Below are 22,469 nucleotides of genomic sequence, written 5' to 3'. Positions count from 1 at the left end.
TTAAATTTGTCATTGATAAATTATTGATTAATTATTTTTATCCATGAACTAAAATCTTTCATGACTGTTGAAAAGCATTTTGAAATACTCGTGCATGTTTAGATATATTATCTCACGCGCAGAAAGAAACCGTTGATCATGCCTCGAATATATATATATATATATATATATATATATATGAACATATGAACGAAGCACTTATTTCCGAAAGTTCTTTACCATTATCGGAAAATTCATTGGCATCCCACGCTATTACGACAATATGTACAATATGCTTGCGCTGTAAATTCGTATCGGATCGCATATGATGTGATATAAGCTAGTCGATTGAGTGAGATTTGGCATAGTCATAAAGATGACATTACTATTTCATAAGATTATTTAAAAATTCGACCATTTTTGCATTTGAGAGATATTGAGCTCTTTTCCCGAAAACTCACGCTTAACTTCACTCAGCAATTACAAATGGTAGGCGTTCGTTTGAAATTTCAAAGAAAATTTTTCAAGAATACAAAACTGAATTGCAAAATTAACGTTTGATTGTGTTAACGATAGAAACGCAATTGCATAAAATTCATCTTGAAAAGAGTGAGACTTTTGATGGAGATGCAAATTATATTCTAAGTGGTTGGTGACGAGAGGGAAAATTATGCATGTTTGATTATCCACGTTTAAACCAAGTAAATATTAGAGACAATGATAAAAACGGAGTTCGTGTAGCTCATAATAATAAGTTGTGATTCCCTACTACAATCATACCATTTTCACATCAAAATAAGTTTCGCAGAAATTAAATGAATCCGAAGACGAAATTACGAACAATGTGATAATACTGGCCATTCGAATTTTTTAAAAATGTTTTAAGTAGAATGACATTTTCTTACTGTCAAAAATGTTTAAAAAATGCTATAATAATCTATAATGATATATAATATATAATGATATAGTGCTATAATAATAAAACAAAAATAATGGTTTTCATTTCGTTAAATATACAGTTAAACAATATCTTGGCAATAATATCTTATTAGGCAGATCATCATAATAAAGAGTGCCAGGGGACGCTGAACATTTATAAATGAGCACCCAAGTTTGTGAGAGTTAGAGAGAGAGAGAGAGAGAGAGAGAGAGAGAGAGAGAGAGAGAGAGAGAGGGTGAGACGATTCCCCGAAGTAGCGGCACGATGAGAAGGAGCGAGGCGAAAATAAAAAAAATATCAGTATAGATGCAAGAACGTGGTATTGCCTCCGGGGCGAGATCAGCAACGCAAAATAAAAAAGTTATTTCGCAACGAGTTTCTCCTTCTGTTTGATTGTGATTCATGGTGGGCTTTCATTGTGTTTTCTTTGTAACACGATTTTCGACTTTGTTCTTATATGTTATCGAGAACACGAACCCTCTTATATAGTTGTGTATTGTGATTTCAAGATTTTCGATTTATTAATTTTTGTTATACTGTCAAAACGAGGGGAAGAAAAAAAATACCTAAAGTATATCCGCTAAATCATTTTCAGTGTTCAGAAAAACGTTATTCTTGGTACGAAATTTTGGAATAGTATATAAATTAATTTAATATAATACATTTAATAATTGTGATTCATTCCCTAAGCTTCTCTTATGGCATATTTTTATCCAATTATGATATGCAAAGAAAAAAATTAACGCCAGTATATTAGAATATAACTGCTTATATACCTACAACTCATAAGTGATAAATTTTTGTCAGCCACATTTTTATTACAAAATAACATACGTGCAAATTAATAATTATAAATGAATAAAAATATTAGTATTTTTATAAATGACTGTCGAACTAATAATATGCTTTACTTCAGCATTGATGTACAAAGTACATAATAATATTTTGTTTGAGAAGCCATTCTTCGAATTATTGTAATTACCATAATAATAAAAATAAATATTTTCTCGGTTAAAAACTACTTCAAGAATTATATTTAGAATAATCCTCGAAAAAACAGATATATTATACAATTCGGAGAAAATTGTAAAGCTACCTACTTTTTCGTAAAAGAAAACATCGTGCTTCACAGTGCTATAACTGTGTCTTACATTGATAAGTCAACAAAGGAGTTACAGCTTAAGATGCCTATTTTTGTAATTGGTGATTGTACGAAAGATATAAATAATAATAAAAAATTCAGTCCTAATAACGCTGAATTAAAAAGAAATAGCCATGTTTTTTAAAACTAAATTCAAGTTCAAGGTATAAGGTTACACATTATTAATGATAATTACATAATTTCAAAGATTATTTTAAATAATCCTCCATTTCTATTTCAATCAACTACAATGATTGTCGTTTGTTGCTTTTTCAACAAAGAGAAAGGAAGAAACGTTTTTATTCTTAATTACTTAATTAGTAAGTATATTGTAGTCTAAATTTAGTCATAATTGCCTTTCGCAATCGATATACAAAATTGTAAAATAATGCTAAAAAATCAATTAAATAGTAATTGATGTTTTTCGAGGTTATTAAAATTTGAATAAATTATGTAAAAATATAGTTAAACTCAAAAGAATCACGAGTCAAAAAACTTTTTATAAATATTATCCATTAATTTCAAAATAGTATTTATAAACATTAGCTAATTAATAGTAATATGTATAAGAGTTGAATTTAAAAACTCGTAGAAATTAGAAAAAAAGTTTTGAGTAAATTGTATAATATAATATTTATTTAATAATTAAATTTTCAAACTAATATAATGTAATTACCGAACTTTTAATTTGCTACTTAATAAGTAAACACGTTTCTATTTAATGTTTTTTCATTATTACAAACTTTCATATATTTTAAATGCACGATAATGGATTTTAATTTACAATTAACTTTTCAATGAATAGATCATAAATCCATAATATCGTGGCTATGTTTTTCCTTATAAATTTTTAGTGTAATTTACAGAGATTTAAATATTTTATACTTGCTTTGTTGATTTATCTTATTTGTACTCGCATACTTACACCGACAATCGACCATTGACATCCATTACCGACATAATTAATTTATGATTTACATAATTTACTCATTTTACAACATTCAAAAATTATTTTGTATTTTTTTTCTTTTTTGCATTTAAAACATTAATGGTATTAATGAGTAGAGGTATAAACCATTTTTACTAGACACATATAAGTACTTCATTATATATCTCATAATTTCTTCTAGTTAGTATTTATTACCAACTAAAACATGTAAATTTTACTCCTCACTAAAACTACAACGTTCATAATATTTACTATTAAAGGGAAAATGCTTTATTGTTCATTAAATTATGAGACCCTAAATTAAATTAAAAATTCATTATCTCATCTTCTCTTCGATTGAGTTGAAGTAAAGCCGTGATTTGCCGTATATAATTGCAATCCAAGTATCATTACATTGTAGCATTGTTGTTCGCACAATATTGTTGCTACTTACAACTGATCTACATTTATTTTAGTTTCTGCAGTATCTTGACATTATTTCTTTTTTGTTATTTACCTCTCCATTATTGTTGAGTAGAAGCTGTCCTGAATATTACAAGTGTGTTTCGCAATAAAACATGAAACTTTACCATTTCGACAATAATGATAATTTCAACAATAATTATAAGCTTTTCATTACTATAAGTTGGAATTATGAATTATTGTGAAATAAAGTTCTGTTTATCAAAATTCTTTTTAATAATATTAATAGTATAATATTTTAAGAACGTCGTTTTTGGTTGACTTGGCAGCATCGCAGAGTTTGATTTCGAAATATTCTTTATTTAAGAAATTGATTTTTGTACACATAAAATGAAGCATTTATAAGATGCTGAAAATGTATTTTGTAATAACAACATAATAGATTAAGTAACTTAATGAAAGTTATACCATACCTTGCTTTGAATATTTTTCTATGTATTAGAATTACTTTGTTAAAGCTATATTAACAACCACATAACTCCACGTTGAGTAAATTTAAGAAAAAAAAAAATAATATTAAAACTTGCTTTATAAAATTTATTTCGTATCTTGTATTATTATCGATTAATTCTAGCATTATCATTAAATAAATAATTCATTAACTAATTAGACGTTTCGAAAGATTGTAGAAATCTAACTAAAAGACATAGATAAGCTCGAAAGGATCTATTTTATTGTTTTGACATACTTTAACTAAAACATAAAATTGCCATAAAAGAAAATTTATTCTTAATCGTATTCACGTTATTTAATAGCGTATTAGTAGTGTTCTTACTATATATAACAATATTTCTCTCGGAAATATTATTTAAATCAATTACATTTTCTGCAAATGCAATTATTATTTCATTATATATTCGATGTATTGACCGAGCGACTGTACAAGTTATATTTTGTATTTATAAATTGCGTTTTAAATACCGATGTGCACTTAAAATAAACATATAGAAGTTTTTCGTACGCCATATTAAAGCTAATATTATAAAAAATTTTCGTAAGTACATTGCTGCAAAGTACTATTAGCGTAGGACTCAATATAAATTATCAACAATTACAAAAATAATTTATAAAGAGTAGATGCTCCTATTAAAAGAGAACTAACGTAATGCACAGTCTAGCGATACAGTGAGAATAAATTGTCGCATCGATAAAAATCTGGACATTACAAAGTGATTTAATGAAAATTTCATGTAACTAATAATATCGCATTCGTAGCAGCACTACAACACTACCTACAACACTACTCTAACGATATACTCTAAAATTATTTGCTTTTGTTAAGAAATATTATTTCAATGGCTCATATAAAGCAAAACGCTCTTCAAACGCAGATAATCTTGCAATTAATCCTAACCTCGATTACACGAACACTTATTTATCCGATGCCTTAGCGATAACATTTTTTCCTCTCTAGAAAGACTCCAATGATTCTGCAGAAGGTTATTGAAAAATACATATTAACCCTCTATTTCTAGGAAGTCATAAACCAGAGTGAAAAAGCGCTAAATTTGAAACTTGCCCTCAATTTCGATACCACCATTTTTCCTCTTAGGCATTACTTTTCTCATCGCGTGCCCTCCTCGTCTTTTTCTGTGTCTTCGATCGACCGCCAATACGCAGGCACAAATTTGTTTTATTACTTGATAAATGATACGAATTTGTGCGGCAGTAGTTGTGCGGCTAAATTTACATTGGATTTCTGTGAAAAATCTGTATCGTTCTTGATGCGACGTGATGATGAACGTGAGTCTACTTTTTCTTTTTTTTGTTTTTGTTTTATTGCAGTTGAAGAAAGCAAATGCTAAATAACAGGAAAGACAAATATAGGAAGGTGTAAAAAATGGTCCGAAGGGTTTTAACGTGAAAGATGATAGAGGAATCCAACACCGATAGTATACATCGCTCAAATGGTAATTTTTCTGTAAGATTGCAATGAATTTGTATTTATAAAAAATTTATAATTTATATCACTATATATTTATAAATCACCTGTCACTATAAAATATATTTTCTTATATTTCTGATGAATATCTATAGTTGTTTGAAAATTTAGAACGGCCAATTTTAAAAAATTTTACATAAAATGTTTGACGCGGAGATATTCATTAAAAGTTGTTATAAAATTAACAGCTTTGAAGTTAAGATAGATAATGTCGTTACGCAGAGTCAATTATATCAAATTTATAGTCTTATAAAAATGTTTGTAACGCAATTAAAAACAAATTGGCAAGAGCTGCATATGCGGGCGCATAAAGATTTGTTTTGTATTTATATTTTTAATTGTAAAAACGTCACTTATCCGCTGCACGTTGTGACAGTACGGTAATGCAATATATTAAAAATTAAGCATAAACAAATTATATCTATAAGTAGTTAGAAAAATTAATTGCATTACACACTCTGTATTTACAAATTCAAATAGTTAAAAACAAAATATAGCCTATATGTAATTATCAGAAAACTATGAATCTTCGAAGATTAAAATATCAAATTTCAATGATCATATATTACTCATTCGCGATGTAGAGATTCTTCATAAATTGCATGTACACACATAGGTAAGCTCGACGAGAGCAGTTTGTTTGTGAAATAGTAAGTAAAATATATTTGACTTTAACTGTCAAGTATGCTTTGTTCGTAAAATGTTTCGTTTATAATATGTGAAATAATAATGTTAGAAACGATTTATTAGTGTATAACAATTTACCGATTAACAAAAGTACTATTTAACATCTAAACTAAAATATTATTTTTATGTTTTATTTATTATTCTTTAAAGGACCTGTTCCGTTCGTGGGCACTTGTTTTGTGCACACATGCATATGTGCATGCTTATGTAAAGACAAAGGCACATTCGATACTGAAATTTCCCTGAAAATCGAAAATACAGAATACAGATTGACGTAGAGTACTCGAGTCTCGACGTCAGCTAAGTTCTTCCACTAATTTTCTCTGAGTTGTTACCGTAGCGTAGCGTCTTCCTGACTTCCAGTTAATTTCCCTCTTATAGTCAGAATAAAATCTATCTTTCCTTGTAAACAGTTAGCTGGGTAGGAAAAAAGAAAAATGTCACCGAGTTTAATTAACGAGAACACGTGAATCCACGCAAACGCACTTTGCCGTTGTTTCATGCTTTTAACACCGCGAAATTGCAATTCTCGCTCTACGCTCCACTCGAGTCTTCTCTTTCTCCTGCACCCCATCATCCTTTGTTCATTTAGATGTACTTTTATTCGCATATTCTTTATCTTTCTTCGTTCGTTATACAAATTCTCATTAATTTTAGTTAGCATATTGTTGGAGAATCTACTTAATTTTTTTTTTATTTCAACATGAATTCAACACTTTAATGACATCCCGTACAATTGAAAACACTCTCTGCAAAGACTGTAAGTACTATTAATACTACAGACATTGAGATAGTCTGCATTTGTTCCATATATCAAAAAATATCGTAAATTTTAAACAAATTATTACATATATATATATATATATTTTTTTTTTCATTTGGAAGAAATTAAACTATTTTAATTCACTTTGCGTTTTATGTCAATAATATAATACTATGTTATAATTATTACATATTTGCTATCAATTAAAATAATGTTGGATTGATCTTTAATGACATTAAATAATTACTTGTAATATGAACTTAGGCAAACCTGCTTTCGGATGAGCAAACTGCATAAATTTTAATTATTCCTTTTATTAATATGGAACATCATTAGTGTTTTTATAAATTAGAATTCAGTGCCAATATATGAAATTACATAAAATTAAGTGGCAAAGAAATTAGCTAACAAAAGGAAAATTTCTTTTTCTTCTAAAATCGGTGAGATGCTTTCCAATCAACCGAGTGCATCTCTAATTATGTAAAATACTTCAAGTTCTCTATAGTCACGAATTTTCTTTAGCTTGAACATTATTTGCAAGTTTGACCTGAGTTTTAAACTCTTGTTTCCAATTACGTACTCGGAGAAAGCGATATTTGTCGCAAAAACGTGACGCACTAAACAACATAATGTCGATTTGTATATTGTGATTTTTAAAATTTTGCCTACAATGTAATGAAAATTATAGAAAATAAGATTGAAGGAATCCGTATATGAAGCAATAAAGTATGTTTGATTCGTTCTCATCTTTTAATATAATTAAATAATATATTTCTATTTCTATTTTTAATTAATAGTATATTAATAATAACTAATATAAATAAAAAGAAAATACAAATTAGCTGATTTATCCTATTATAAGCTTACTCTCTCGCATTATAAATAGTTCATTCATTTATTAAAGACAACGTAAAATATTAGAATGTTAATGCCAGAAATAACAACCGAAAAAATTAGCTGCAAACTCAAAATTCATGCTTATATCGGCGAATGAAAATTTCACTGTACATAAGTTTCCTTGAATTTACTCAAAGACATTTATTTATATACGACAACAGATGCAATATTACTAAGTTTATTTAAATTTTAATCCAAGGAAAAATTATACTTTCCATGTCACTAGAACTAATTTTGACTCTTTGCCTAATCAGTGTAAAAAAAAGTAAATAATTTATATTTTTGTAAAAAATGCATTATTAATTTTGTCGCACTGGCTAACCAATTAGATTTAGCAAATTTATTACACAATAATTACAAAAATTTATTAAACATGAAACCTATCTAAACTTGATTATTTCATTAAGCACTTTTATTTTTTTCATTCATCTTTACTTTTCTCATCTTGTTTTTCTTCTTCTCTACACAACCTGACAACAACAATAATAATACTTTAATAATATAATTAGAGTAATATTAACTTCGACTAATACAATTGCTAATCTGCATTATTATCAATATTATTTAACTATTTTCCTATGAATAGTAAAATAAATTGTATATCTATCTCTTCCTCGTTACACGATACCTAGATCAGGGGAACGGTCAGTTTCGAAAATAACACACAGAGTGTCTGCTCATGAAGTTCATTGACCTCCCTCCTTCTCTCTTCCTCTCTCTCTCTCTCTCTCTCTCTCTCTCTCTCTCTCTCTCTCACTCTCTCTATAGTCTGACGTCGAATTAGTGACGCAGGACGACTTCAAGTGAATATCGAGCAATCTTTTCCAGCGAATGAAATTTGTGTAAAATAAAATTATGTGTACAGTAATACGTATCGTACGTGGGTTCATCCTGTGTAAAAATGACAATCAATGATAAGAGCAATCGTTATTTCGGGACACTTTTATTAATATAAGCGTCTAAAAATTGAAACTCGTGTAAAAAGCAAATGCACTCAGCGTCGGAATAATTAACCTCATTTTGCGCGCAGAATAATCAAAAACATAGAGAAAGAAAAGGAGTAGAGTAGGAAGGGCAAAGAGGAAGTTTGCGAGATGCGTGGGTGGGCCAGGTTCCGGGTATTCTCCTTATTTATGATTCGCGATGTGTGCATCACTGGTACTTTTGCAAAGCTTCGTTATTGTATCACTGTTATTGTGTTGTAACACTATTGTGAACACTTAAACATATGATTTGAACACTTTTATAGATGTATAATACACTTGTTTGATTCTATACTGTATTCATACCAATTCGAATGCATTAAATTCTCTTTTGTACGTCCAACAAAGATATGATAAAAATGAAAGATATATAGTTAAATATGAAATGGTAATACTTAAGAAAGTACAAATGTAAATAGTATGTAGCTTATTAATAGATAAAAAAATTTCAAATATCTTTATACATTGTGCATCCGTTTGAAAATGTCAAGCCATATATTTACGATAACAATGATAAATAATGTACTCAGATATTTTATCATTTAGACTTAAATGATTAAAGTAAAAAAGAAAAATGTTCATATGCTATTTAATTAATTTTATATAAAAATAAAATTAATACAGTAATGTAATTACGTATAACGGATGATTTATAAAATAAAACAAAAAAAAAGATACATGTATCAACTTTAGTTTAGAAATGCACTAAAACATTATTATAAAAAAAACACTGAAGTTTTATTTAAAAAAACATGTATAAAATCATTGTAAATTATGATTTCCGGTACTTGTTGTTTTATTTTCAAAAAAATTATTTGTATATTGTGCTTTATAAATTGTACAGATATTAATTAATTAAAATAATAATTTTAATATATAATACATAATTTTTAATGTCTTATATTTACATGAAATTTGTATTTATATATATATATAATTTTTTTTAAGTTTTTCCTTTCCGTATTGTACATATATAATACAATCTAATTCTATATTCTTGGTTTATATTATGAATAAGCTTAGCCTTAATGCTATTTTTGTATAATACTCACAGTGAATGTTATTTTGTAACAGCCTACTCGTATACATACCTGTGCAACATAAAAAATATATTTAAATTAAATCAAAGTTTTTATAATTACTTACAAAACTAATTAATTTTTTCTTATATTGTTATTCTAAACTACATAAAACTACATAAAATACAATGGATTTTCATGAAACGATAATTATACGTGGAGTATATATTATTAAAGTTTGCTATTGTATATAAAATTAGAATAGTTTTGTGTTCCAGGTCTCATAAAAGCATGTGCATTGGTTGAGTCTTGTGTGAGTAAAAATAGTTTATAATTAGAATTAAAATGAAAATTTTCTTTTACATTCTTTTATAATTTTTTATAATATTAAAACATATTCTAGGTTATGTAAGAATTAGATCTTATAAAGTATGTAGTTAGCAATAATGTTTACGACTTTACTTACTCATACATACAATTATTTAAATGTTATTCTTGATAAAGTATAGACAATTAAACATATCGTGGAACGGAATATTTAGATCGAATGCAATTTATCTATAAACTTTAATATGTTATTGATTTATATCATATCCTAAAATCCGTGGACATTACCGTTTAAATATTATTACTATAAAAATATCGACTTTTTTTTTTTTATAACTATTACTCTAATATTTAATGATTTATTAGCAGCAATATGAAATGGCATATTATAATGAATTTCCTAATATTTAAAATTTTGAAATTCTACTAATTTCTTCTTTTTTTTTAGCACAGGTAAATCTTTCATATTTTTTATTATATTTTATAAATCTTTACTTCTATAAAATTTAACTACAGTAAACGATCGTTTTACTCTCTATTATCTCTTATGATTAAAGGGGTAAGATTTTAATACTACATTATTCGAAAGCGAGCTATTTATAAGCATTACGTATTTCAGTATTAATGTTAGTTAATATTGTAATCTTTGAACGGAACATACTTTTATTAAAAATTATTCGTTTCTATGAAAAAATAGAATCCAATAAATATGTATGAGAAAAAATTTATAAAAAATATTTTTGTTTATCATGCTTAATTATATTCGTTATAATTAAGCGTTATAATTTAATTGTCAATATTTTTCTGGGGCTTGTGAAAATTTCATAATTTATTAACTTTATAATAAAATAAAATGAATAAAAAAAAAAAACGATATCTATTGGAGATTTATTTTGTGCATGGCTATGGCATTATTCATATTCAATGGTTAAATTGAAAATATCTAATAGAACGTCGATATGCAATTGACAAACATAAAAGAACTGGAAATTGAAATTCTTGCCAGTACACGCGGTTCAATTATCTCTCCGATAGTCGAGAAAAAATGCGTATTTAATTAATCTACCAAAAAAGACGCTGACAAGCGGATAAATTTATCTGTCTGGTAAGTGAATAAAAAACTTTTTAATGTCCCCAATCTGGTGTTGTTCGTGATGCATTGGCCTTTAAATTTATATTTGCTGATTATGCGCAGGCGCGAATTCCCTTATACACTTAATGGAAGGTAAGACAATTATCCAATACGAGTTTGTATGAGAGAGGCAAACGAAAAATCTTTCATGGGCACTTTAAGACCGTTAGACTGTTTGGTAATTGAAAAAGAGAATAGATTACGGAAATGTATGATTTGTATATTTTTCGAGACCAAAGAGTTTGAATGAAGAAGAATACAATGATGAAATAATATTTCAATGCTCGAGTAAGAGACATTGAGAGATGAAGAAATGATTGGGAAAGATGCTTTCGAGCATTTGTGCTATTCTAACGGTTTTTGTCGGGTCGACTGTTTTCAATGGTCATGAGCGAAACAATTTTCATCGAACAATGCTTAATAATAAGAGCTAATAAAAGTGTACGCGATAAAGAGCACGAGCCTTCATTATATACCAATGTAAGAAAGGTAAGAACATTTCATTAAAATTTACATATCTTTGGTAGATTTTATTTACATCACATTTGTGAATTTTAGATGCAAGACAATTAGCTGATTCATAATTTTCCATTTAACTTTACAATAGATACAATAATGATCATTACCTTATATCATTAGATAAAACGTATCGGATGTATCTAATGAATATTAAAAAAAGAGTCGAGGGTCCGCCAGAACGGCGTTCGAGGCTTTAAAAGTAAGTTAAGATAAATGAAGAACTAATGCGGGATAACTTCATTGCCGTAGCTTGGGTATTTTATCTTTTTATGTATAATTCGCGGGCAACGTATTCCATTAATTGAATGGAAGATAGAAATATCTTTGATTAATAAGGAGTAAAAATAGAAATCACGGAGGGTTATGGCGATGTAAAGATTAATAACATGTGACAAATTTCTGGCAAGCTAAGGGAGATCAATCATGGTAAAAGAAAATGATAAAACACGGCCTCAAATTTCAAAATTATATTAAAAAAGTTTACTAAAACTATTTTTTTTTTTTACATAAACACTTCCATATCCGTGACGTCAATTCTATTATCCGTATCTCGTCTTTCATAAGAAAAAAAAAACGATGATGGATATTAATGATACCGCTTCTTACTTCATGCGAATTACTACAATTCACAAGTTTCGAAATTCAATTGACGTATGCACTAGTATTGACGTAGCAAATAATTCATATCAAATTATTGGGCGCATTAAAGCATTTAATGTACTTACTTTAATGAACTTAAAATTCATTATAAATTGGCCGTTTAAATATGTTAAATAATCTATTATTCACTATATAGAAAACAAAAATTATTCACATAATTAATAATTTCATTATCCATTGACAAGATTGCAAAATCTTTTCAATTCAATAACAATTGATGCTTAAAATTAAATTTCCAATATTTTCAATACAGCATCGTTACATCACTATTACACATTATTATATTCCTCTGCAATCCATTTTCGATGCTCAATATTGTGCAATAGATGAGAAACGATAATGATTGTTGAGCGTTGGGGCATTTAGCAGGGATATTAAATCAAAAATTGGAAGAGACGGATTTCGAAGGTTGGCAGTATAAATCAACCGAAGGTCACTCTCAATATCCTTGTGGGTTAATAATAAAGATAACTGTAGTTAACATCAAACATTGTTTAAAAAGTCATTAAATTTATGTTATCGTTTAAAGAAGGGTAAATTTAGCTCTACTACGTCTATAAATGAAGTAATCGATAGGTTTTATATTGGGTTATGAAAGCATAGGAAACGTATTTAAAGCCTTTGTAAAAGCTTGACTGACGCGAAGCACTTTTCTACATCTTTTCTAGATTTAATATTACGGGGACTTTAATTTCAAGCTAAAATTTACCGTTGCATTCGAAACTTTAACCTCTTTAACGATTAATTCTAACGTTAAAATAATCCCTTTCAAAATTTTCAACGTCAGTCACTCCAAGGCATAGAAGTTAATAAAGACAAAAGTTACAATAAAAATCGTATTTTATAAGTTGATTCATTCGCAATTTTTCTCGACTCATTTTTAAGTTAAATTAAACGTAGAAATTAAAAAATTAATGGCAAATTATTCCTAAGCATGCACGTGATTAAATTTTATTTTATCATATTTTTTTGATAAGCCAATCGTCACAATCATTATCTAAAAATGATGTTCGAGTAAAGTCGAACTTATTAATAGATAAATAAATAACGTATTGCATAAGTGAACTATCAGAAGGTATTTTCCCATTTTAATTTTTTTAAAAAGTTACCATTAAGTTGCCATTGGCTCAAGTTGCAAAAACTGTGAATACATTAAACTTAAAATCATCACGAATTTCTGGGACCTATAAAATTATTTTTAGATATTGCAAATAGCCTGACTTTTTAATATGATTTATGATAACGCGTTGGTGTCTCTAAAATATGTCTTATACCCTCGGATCATGAATTCGAAGATAAGCTAAAGCTAGTCGACGCGAATACGTGGAAGCATAAAATTACAAGGTGCCTAATTCCAGAATCTATTGGTTAGACCATTTAGCCTTTGTTTTGATAGTCTGCCGTGAAGATAAGTGACCCAAGCGTCTGTATATTGAGCCTCAACAAGCGTTAAACTTAAAGTAGGTTAGTAAAATAGAAATGAAAGAATTTTTTACAACTTATTTGCTTTTAAAGTACGTGACGCTGGTTTATAAGATCAGCACGGCACCATCACTGCGTGATCTATCTTCTTAATTTTCAGTTTCTTCTTTTTCCTTCTCGCGAACATTCGATCAAAAATATTACATTAGTCCATTAGTGGATAACGATAAAATGCAAATAATTTCGAATGGGAAGTGATATCGGTAAATAATGAACAATTGTAGACATTTTTTTTAAAAAGAATTACAACGTTTCGCGCAGATCAACTTGTTAAATCTCACTGGGTATTTCCGACTGATTTCTCTAATCGCGAAAAGTATATATTTTTTCAAGATTAATTTTATCTCTTTTCAATAAGCATAGGCCATTGTATAAATGTTATTTATAAATACAGCAATATTGCAAAAACTTAATTTCAGCAAGAAGCTTTAAATAAAAATAGCCTATTACCCATTCGATACCTTACACAAAATTGTCTTTCTAAAAAGTCAGAATTTTTTCATAGACAAAAGAGCTTCATTTGAATTTTATACGCTAATTATTAATCGAAAGTCTCATTTATTTGACTAAACAAATTTGACTTCCGATTTTTATCCAAGTCTAACGACATACATGTGTATCTCGTATCTACATTAGATATGCACGTCCAGGCACTCTATTATTTATTACTGGGAGCACTCGGTTCTATAAACATTTGTGGGAAAAAGAAATTTTGCGATTACGTCGATGAATCAATTTATTTAGAGTTCACTTAGAATTTATATGTTAAAAAGACGGTTGGTTTTAATAAGCCTAATACACAACTATTATGAAATCCGGCACTTTATTTTGAATGCACGAATGCAAACGATCAGTCCAATATAATTATTTAACGCTAAGCGTAGTAATTACCGTTTCATGTTCACAGTTTAAGACGAGTCATTCAATGAGAACGATGAAAATCAAAATTTTTTTTTCCACGGGCCTCATCAATTCCCTCCCATCAGGCCAGCATTACACATCAATAGCGCGCTGCAGCCGTTATTATTCAGCCTTAACTTTCTAAATCAACTTAATGTTTTTCAACCATAAATACACCCTCGACGTGCACGCGACCAACAATAAATTCGAATGACGCACCAGTCGGTCGGCCTGTACATAAGCACCGTCCAGCTTTCCCGTCCCGTGCCTCCAGCATTATCCGAGAGCCGAAAATACAATGGCCATGCGCACAGAGAGGGATAGCAACCGTATCGGCATCTCTCTCAAGAGGTCCTAACGAACGCCCACAATAACGAAATAATCACTCTCGCCGCAAAATAGACGGATCTAGACGGTCGCAAAGGTCCCAAGGAGTGCGATGATCCGTGTTGCGGGCAACAGCTACGGCGACCTTCCTCGGCATGCGACGCCGGGTGTGCGTCCCACTGCGAGGGTGGAACGAACAATGGGGGACCAGTTACTATTGCGCCGAAAGCATTGGCGTGGACTTGGCGAGAATGCTCATGAGGAATTCCTCCTGGTATTCTGCTGGCCACTTTATGGATGAAGGGGACACCTTCGCCCCGACGCAATTTACGTGTCGCTACGTAAAAAACATGCTTATTTGGCGAGGCCCCGTTGGGCCTTTCCTATCTCTTTCGACCACACGTCTTTGTATTTGTATTGGGAGGAGGATTTTTCTAGTGTTGCTTGCCGCGCGTGCTGCGGTCGCTCGCTTTCCATACGCGAGGCGGAAATGACCGAGGTATGTCTGTTTGAAGATCCTGGGGCTTTTATCGCGGCACTATTGCCATAAAATTTACGACAGTGTTTTTTACATTAATATTTGTATGTGTTCATAAAGCGTGGGGAGCTTTTTTGTTTTGATTTTGTTTTGTGTGTGTGTGTGTGTGTGCGCGTGTTTTTTTTTTTTTTTTTTTTTTTTTTTTGTTATCTTCTGCTCTTTGTTTAATTTTTGTTTTCTCTCTATTGGGTAAGAGAGGCGGCGAGCAATGAGTAATAGACGGCGAATAAATAAGTTTGGGGATGAAAAAGTCGCTCGTAATCAACGAAATTTTGCTGGTGAATTGAATATAATATAATCTTGGGATCTAAGCGAAGATTTAAGGTAAAGATAAATATGAGTATCCAGCCACGTTGAATAGTCTGAAAGGGACAACTGCTTATAATATATAGTGCGAAGGTCCAGATTAGGACGAGGAGGAGCTTCGGGATTCTTTTGATATGATTTTTTTAATGCGCACAAAAAGATTACGCGTAAACGCGCATTTTTATCATAGATTAAAAGGATTAAGATGAGAAGGCAGTATGATTTAGTTCTTTGTAAATTCTAGGGTGTTATTTATTTCATTGAAATATCATATTACGCGCCTAGTCATGCAACTTTCAAAGACGATTATTGATTCATTGCTTTTAATGGATAAAGCAGTCAAGTTGTCAATCGAAACTTTTTCTTACTTTCAAGTGGTCATGTAGATTTTTTACCGCACTTAATCAAGCTCAATTATAGTGGAAGTAATCCACGTAGTTGAGATTTTTTCTCGATATATCTCTGATCGTATGTCGAATCAGCGTTTCATTAAATGAAACATATGAAAAAACAAACGAAAATAATAAAATAAAGTTTTTATTACGCCTTATGTTCAATGACATTATAAATGTTGCTATAATGAGAATATTCCATAAGATTTGTCATGCGAATGCTAAGGTTCTTTATCTATAAATCTTAAGAACAAAATTGTGGATGTCGTCAGTTATAATACGAAATGTGAAGGATTTACATGTTCAATGTGTGCGCTTGGACAATTTGAAATTTGAAATTTCAAATTTAACTATTCAGCATTTGGAGAACTCAGAGTTCAAATTTTTAAAAATTGAGATCAATTAATATGGACCGTCTGCTTTGCCTTTCATCCTATCATACGTTTTATTCCATCTACTCGAGGTAATTGTAATGCTTTGAAAATTCGACCATCGATCGTTGATAATTCCGGCTTTTCAAGTATCTATCGTATCTGCCATTTTCTCGCAATTATTACACGTTCGCATCGTCAATGCACAATAATAACTGCAACGTGCCAGATTTACTGAAATTCGCGAACATTCGCTTTGTCCTTTAACGGAGGGAGCGATATTAAGGAAAGTCAGGCCAACCGGATTTTCCCGATTCGAAAACACTCGTCAAGCATCACGGAGGTAGAAAGTAATACTTTAAGGGTGTATCATAACTAGTTGACTCGAAGATAGGGGTAATATTTTCTAAAGCAACATTGTTATGATAAATTTCATAGCTCGAGAACTGACAATTATGTTTTTACGTACACATACACATGTTGTTTTTATTGAGCCGCCATTAAAGTTAACGAGAATTTTAAGTCACTTGGCACATACAACTAATTTAAATAAGGACATGATAAGTGCGAAGCAGGAAATTATATTAATATATATATATATATATATATATATACATATATACTTACTTTGATTTAAAGCCTTTTACGAGTTCACACACCCGCTAAACTGGGATAATAAATTATCCTTCTCCAGTGCGGACAAAAAGCCAAGTGTGAAAAAAAGGAAGATAATTCTCGAGAGTCTCGCCCCCCCCCCACCTCAAAAGTGATATTTAAATGAGCGCTCTTTGTTGAACTTGAACTATAAAACAAGGTCATTTGGTCGCTGTAACGCGGCAGTTGTTGTTGTAGCGCGCAACAGCATGCGCGGGAGCTTAGTGTTACATTCTAAAGTCCGCGTTGCAATCCTCGCGAGCGAGATTCTTTGTCGCTCTTTGCTTTTAAAACCTGTCGGGCTTTTAGCGCGACAACTGGTTTTCTTCGTCCGCCGCCAACGCCGCCGCGCACGTGTTTTTTCTCCGTACTCGGCTTATACATATTTACGGTGCGCCCGTTTCGAGTGTTAACATTTGAATTTCGAATTTATTCCAGCCAGGCAGGATCCCTTCTCGTCTTAAACTTTTATTATCTTCACGAATCTCGTGAATATTATTCGGCTTAATAATTGAGATATAGGCAACTAAGTGACGTGGCTAAATGAGAATTATCTTACGAATATGCTTCGCGATTGCTTTAATAAGCATTTACAATGCACTTGGGCCCCTGCGTATGAGTTTTTTTAATTTTTTTATTTACTGTTGTTTTATGTCGTAAATCAAACTCGATTTAACATTACTTTCAAAGCGAATCTTACGATTGCATGTTTATTAGATAATTTCGATTTTTAGACATGTCGGGAACAAATCATTGGCAAAATCAAGATTAAAAAAAATTGTGATATTTATCATCGAAGATTTAGATAATCTAGTTAAAAATCGCATACTATTAACATTTTGTTACACGAATTTTCTCGTACTTTAAAAGGCTATTTACGCCATTTGTTATTCTTTCAATTTCACGCGCAATGCTGCTGAATGAAGAATTCTCTTGAATAATTATATTCAATGTATGATGTGTGTGTGTGTGTGTGTGTGTGTGTGTGCGTGTGTGTGTGTGTTTAATCGTGTAAATCATATTTTTCAGAAATGTATATAAATATGTGCATAGGTATACACCAGAAACTACGACATACACTTATAATGAGCAAAAATGTATTCATTAATTTAAGCAACATCGCAACATAATTTTGAAACGTGAAATTGAAACGTGATGCTTTTACAAGTTACATTATATCTTCTCGGCAAAACAATAATATCTTTACGTTAACTCGGATTAAGTTTCGATTGCACTTTACATTAATGCTCTCCCTATAAAGAGATTTGGACTCAAGTTTAGCAATACTGTTGAGCATTTTAGAGACACAAGGTATACCTGAAATTTACTATAAAAGGACGCATGAAAGTTTTACTCGTTTCAAGTTTTACTCTACATCATGAATACTTTTGTGCACATACGGCACAACAATCGACAAACGATTATTACATTTGCTTCGATTCTTCTTAATAAGATCAACGAAATTGTAATAATATTTCACGAAGATGATGCCAGACAATTGAACGCGAGCTCGAAAAACTACGTCCCCAATACGAACCATAGACAATTAAAGTCATTAAAGTCATTATAACATAAAACAAAAAAATAAATAAATAAAAGAACGAAAAGAAAAGAAAAAAAAAAGAAAAAAATTAAATTCAAAGTAATGTGCAGCAACGAATTTATTGCCTCGTTAATATAGTGCACACGCGATATCTAACGCCGCTTCATAAATATAAAATTCCAAAGATGAAGGATAAACGATCAGAGAAGAATCCTCATCGGCGAGCATTTTTCAAATGAACAAGTCGCGGCCAATGTCATGTGTCGCGCACACACAGCGCAAAATCAATGCTTTCGTACGGGGCAATTATAACCACTCGAGTCTCGCAGTGGCGTCCGAGTGCACAAGTGCCAAATGCAACTGATTCCCAACGGGAGTGGCATCTTTTTTCGCTCCACATCAAAAGTGTCCAGAAGTATCGGGAGCGCAGGAGGAGCACAACTGAGCATCGCTTCAGCATCGCTCGAGATCGAGTCATCGATAAATCGCTCGGTCTCGTCGCTGCAAATTCAATTAGCCGGGACAAAAGTATTACCTTGCCCGGTTTTTATCTTAATTCCTGCATGATAGTCAGCTCTCTTGTGTGGGATCCTTTTGATGAGCGCGCCGCGAGGACTCGCCGCTGCGTTTGCCTTGCTTCGCGGCAGTGTACTTTAACGACGACGAATACGCCTTTTCCTCTTCTTTCGCAGCTCAGCCCATAAAAAGATTTTTATCTTTCGATTCTGGTAAATAGGATGATCGTAATGACGGGTTGAGTTAGTTTTTTCATTTTCTATTTATGCGTTTGTGAAATGATGCTTTTCCAAATATCGACATTGTCAGATTTTTGCCAAATGTCTATTTGGTAAAGATCGTTGAAGTGACAGTTGTAACATTCCACAAGTTCTGTTTTATAGTATTATTTATTAAACTTGTTGATTGCCTGAAGATGAAAAACAGTGGGTTATTGGCGAGATTGGGTTTGCGGGGGGGGGGGTACGAGGAAACGAAGATAATCTGTCTGCTTTGCATCGGCGGAAGAGCCTGGAAGTTTTGAGAAATGTTATTGTTAGATAGGAATGTACTATATAAACTAGAAAACACTTGTGTTTCGAACTGTAGCTTATTCATTACATAAACACACTGCATCTTACTTACTTAATACTATATTACGAAAGCCGTTTCTTATTAAACATCCGTCAAATATTTGGCTTAATAACTATTCTAAATCATAAGCTTTATATATTAGATATGTATGTATCGGTAATTCAGAATTATAACTCGTTAGCATTATCGATGGTCGTCTATTATTATTAATGATTTGATTGCATTATCGCATCGATGTATCCTCAATTTTTGTACCCAACTAACTTATAATACTAACGCAACGAATACTTCATTCGATGATAAATACCTCGCGTGCTTTATACTATTGTAATTAATTAAAAATTAATAAAGACATTTGGACCTCAGTATCCAGCTTAAGCTCATACCTGAATCACAGCACTTGTGAAAGTGATTAAGTAAACAAAGTCTGAATAAGATTTAAACGTGAATTTATGAAATAATTATTATTTCTAGCTGTACGCAGTGTATACATGAAATTTTTTGTTATATTATAAAATTCTATTTTTCCAGTAATTACGAATAATAATCATTACTTAGGTAAATCGTTACTAAGCAGTTGATTGGCTTATTATCGGTATTTAATATAAAATTGTGTAGAATACCAATTTATAGATCTTTTACATTAGATTCATTTCAAAATATAATTAAATCTAGATATTGTTCATTATTTGCTCTTTTTTTTAATTTGTTTTGTGTTGTTTTATTTTTTGTTTTGTTTTTTCTTATTACTCCGTCTCAAGGGATATATTTATTATCACTTCTATCTTAAAGGCGCATACAGATTTTTATATGTGAATAATGCAAAATTCACGCTAATGAAATGGACTATTTCAGTGGCTTTATCTTTGCTAATGACAATAATCGGTGGCTTATTAGTCTTGAGAGCATTTAGAAAATAAACGCTCCTCGTTTACGTTGCTCTAATTATTTTTGTAAATGGCTCTACATTTCCTTCATATCCCTTTTAATTCCATAGTGCCCAAACAAATTTGATTCCTTACTAATTTATTACATATTAAACGACTAAACGGTAATTAGGAACGATACGAAACTGCTAAATAAACAGTCGTTATCGTGTATAACAGTTACCGGCTGACAACTCATATCAACGAATCTTTTCGTCAAATCACCGTATAAAAGCAGTCGCAGCTACGTCACGAATGATCGCAACGTTGTAAGTCGCAAATTGCCATAAGAATACGTTGTGGCTACTAGCGAGATGCACAATTGCCATCCACGAATTATCTCAACCGGTATAATCACACCCGTCCGATTGTCTCTCAATCAGCCAAGTCGACGCCCATTTATCTCCCGGTGCGCGGCTGACGAAAATTAAGGAATCGAGTACGAGCCGTTATGCCGAACAGCCCACATCGTGCCTTAAGGAGCACGAGAGCGAGCAAGGAGTATTGACCTATAAAAACGTCTGCGGCGATCTTAGGATAGTCCAGCCTAGGAGAAGGCCTCCTAGCCGTTTACGTGCGATCGGCGTAAAGTCCGCCGATTGTTGAATGTCGTGTGCTAGGAGCGGGGATTTTATTGAGAGGAGACAGGTGCCGTTAGATGACACAGACGCTCGATTGCTAACACGGTTTTATGTCCCCTCATTCGTTATTGTAACGATTTCGGTATAGTGCTTTAATTTTAAGGTCGATACCTGTCAATCTTTCGCTGGCCGGACCATGTTGTCCGATCGAGGACAACGATATACGTATTGTGTTGCTTTATTGATGTCTAATCTGACAAAAAATTGTCAATTAGCGGTAACGAAAGTCGATCCGTAATCTTCCCAGATATCTTCCTTACATTATCTACTTAGTTTCACTGTACGTATTAAAATTCCATTATCAATGATGCTTATTAAGCGTTTAAATAAAAAGCCAAGTATATGAGACTAGCATTACGCTGTGTAATTAATGACATTTTTTTTTTGATCGATCTTAAGTAATTAAAATAATTTTCGGGCACCGATTTTTCTCATATTACTCAAAGTCCCTGGGCTCTTCTACTACTACTACGGAATACATAATAAATTGTATGTCAAGATGATTCCACTATAGATATCATAGATTCTGTATATATGCTTGGATGTTATCGACGAACGGCAAAAGCTACCATAATACAGATATGCTAAGGCAACATTAATAAGCAATAAAATATACGCCAAATAATAAATTATGAAATAATATGGATAGTTGTAAACTCTCTGCATGCTACGTAAATAATATTCTCGTCTTTCTATTTATAAAAATGTATGCTGTTGTAATACGTTCCTTAATGACGTTAATAGAATGTAAAATTATAAAACTGAATTGTCAGTATGGTGAGCCAATATTAAAATGCTTACAGTTTATGTTAGTTGGAATCGATGGCGCATTTCTTCTCATATGAATAAAGTGAATTCAATGAAACATCCAGAAGTATATTTCATAAGATATATTTAGAA

General features: G+C 31.0%; 1 protein-coding gene across 1 annotated transcript in view; it reads right to left on the bottom strand.

The window, feature by feature from the left end:
• cv-c (RhoGTPase activating protein) overlaps positions 1–22,469 on the bottom strand; it is a 277,986-nt gene that overhangs the window by 169,603 nt on the left and 85,914 nt on the right. The gene's annotated exons all lie outside the window — the stretch shown is intronic.

The sequence above is a fragment of the Ceratosolen solmsi genome, unplaced genomic scaffold (genome assembly GCF_000503995.2).
Source record: "Ceratosolen solmsi marchali unplaced genomic scaffold, CerSol_1.0 scaffold11, whole genome shotgun sequence".
Lineage (NCBI taxonomy): Eukaryota > Metazoa > Arthropoda > Insecta > Hymenoptera > Agaonidae > Ceratosolen > Ceratosolen solmsi.
Note: the sequence above shows the minus strand (reverse complement) of the source record. Positions and strands in the feature narration are given on the sequence as shown.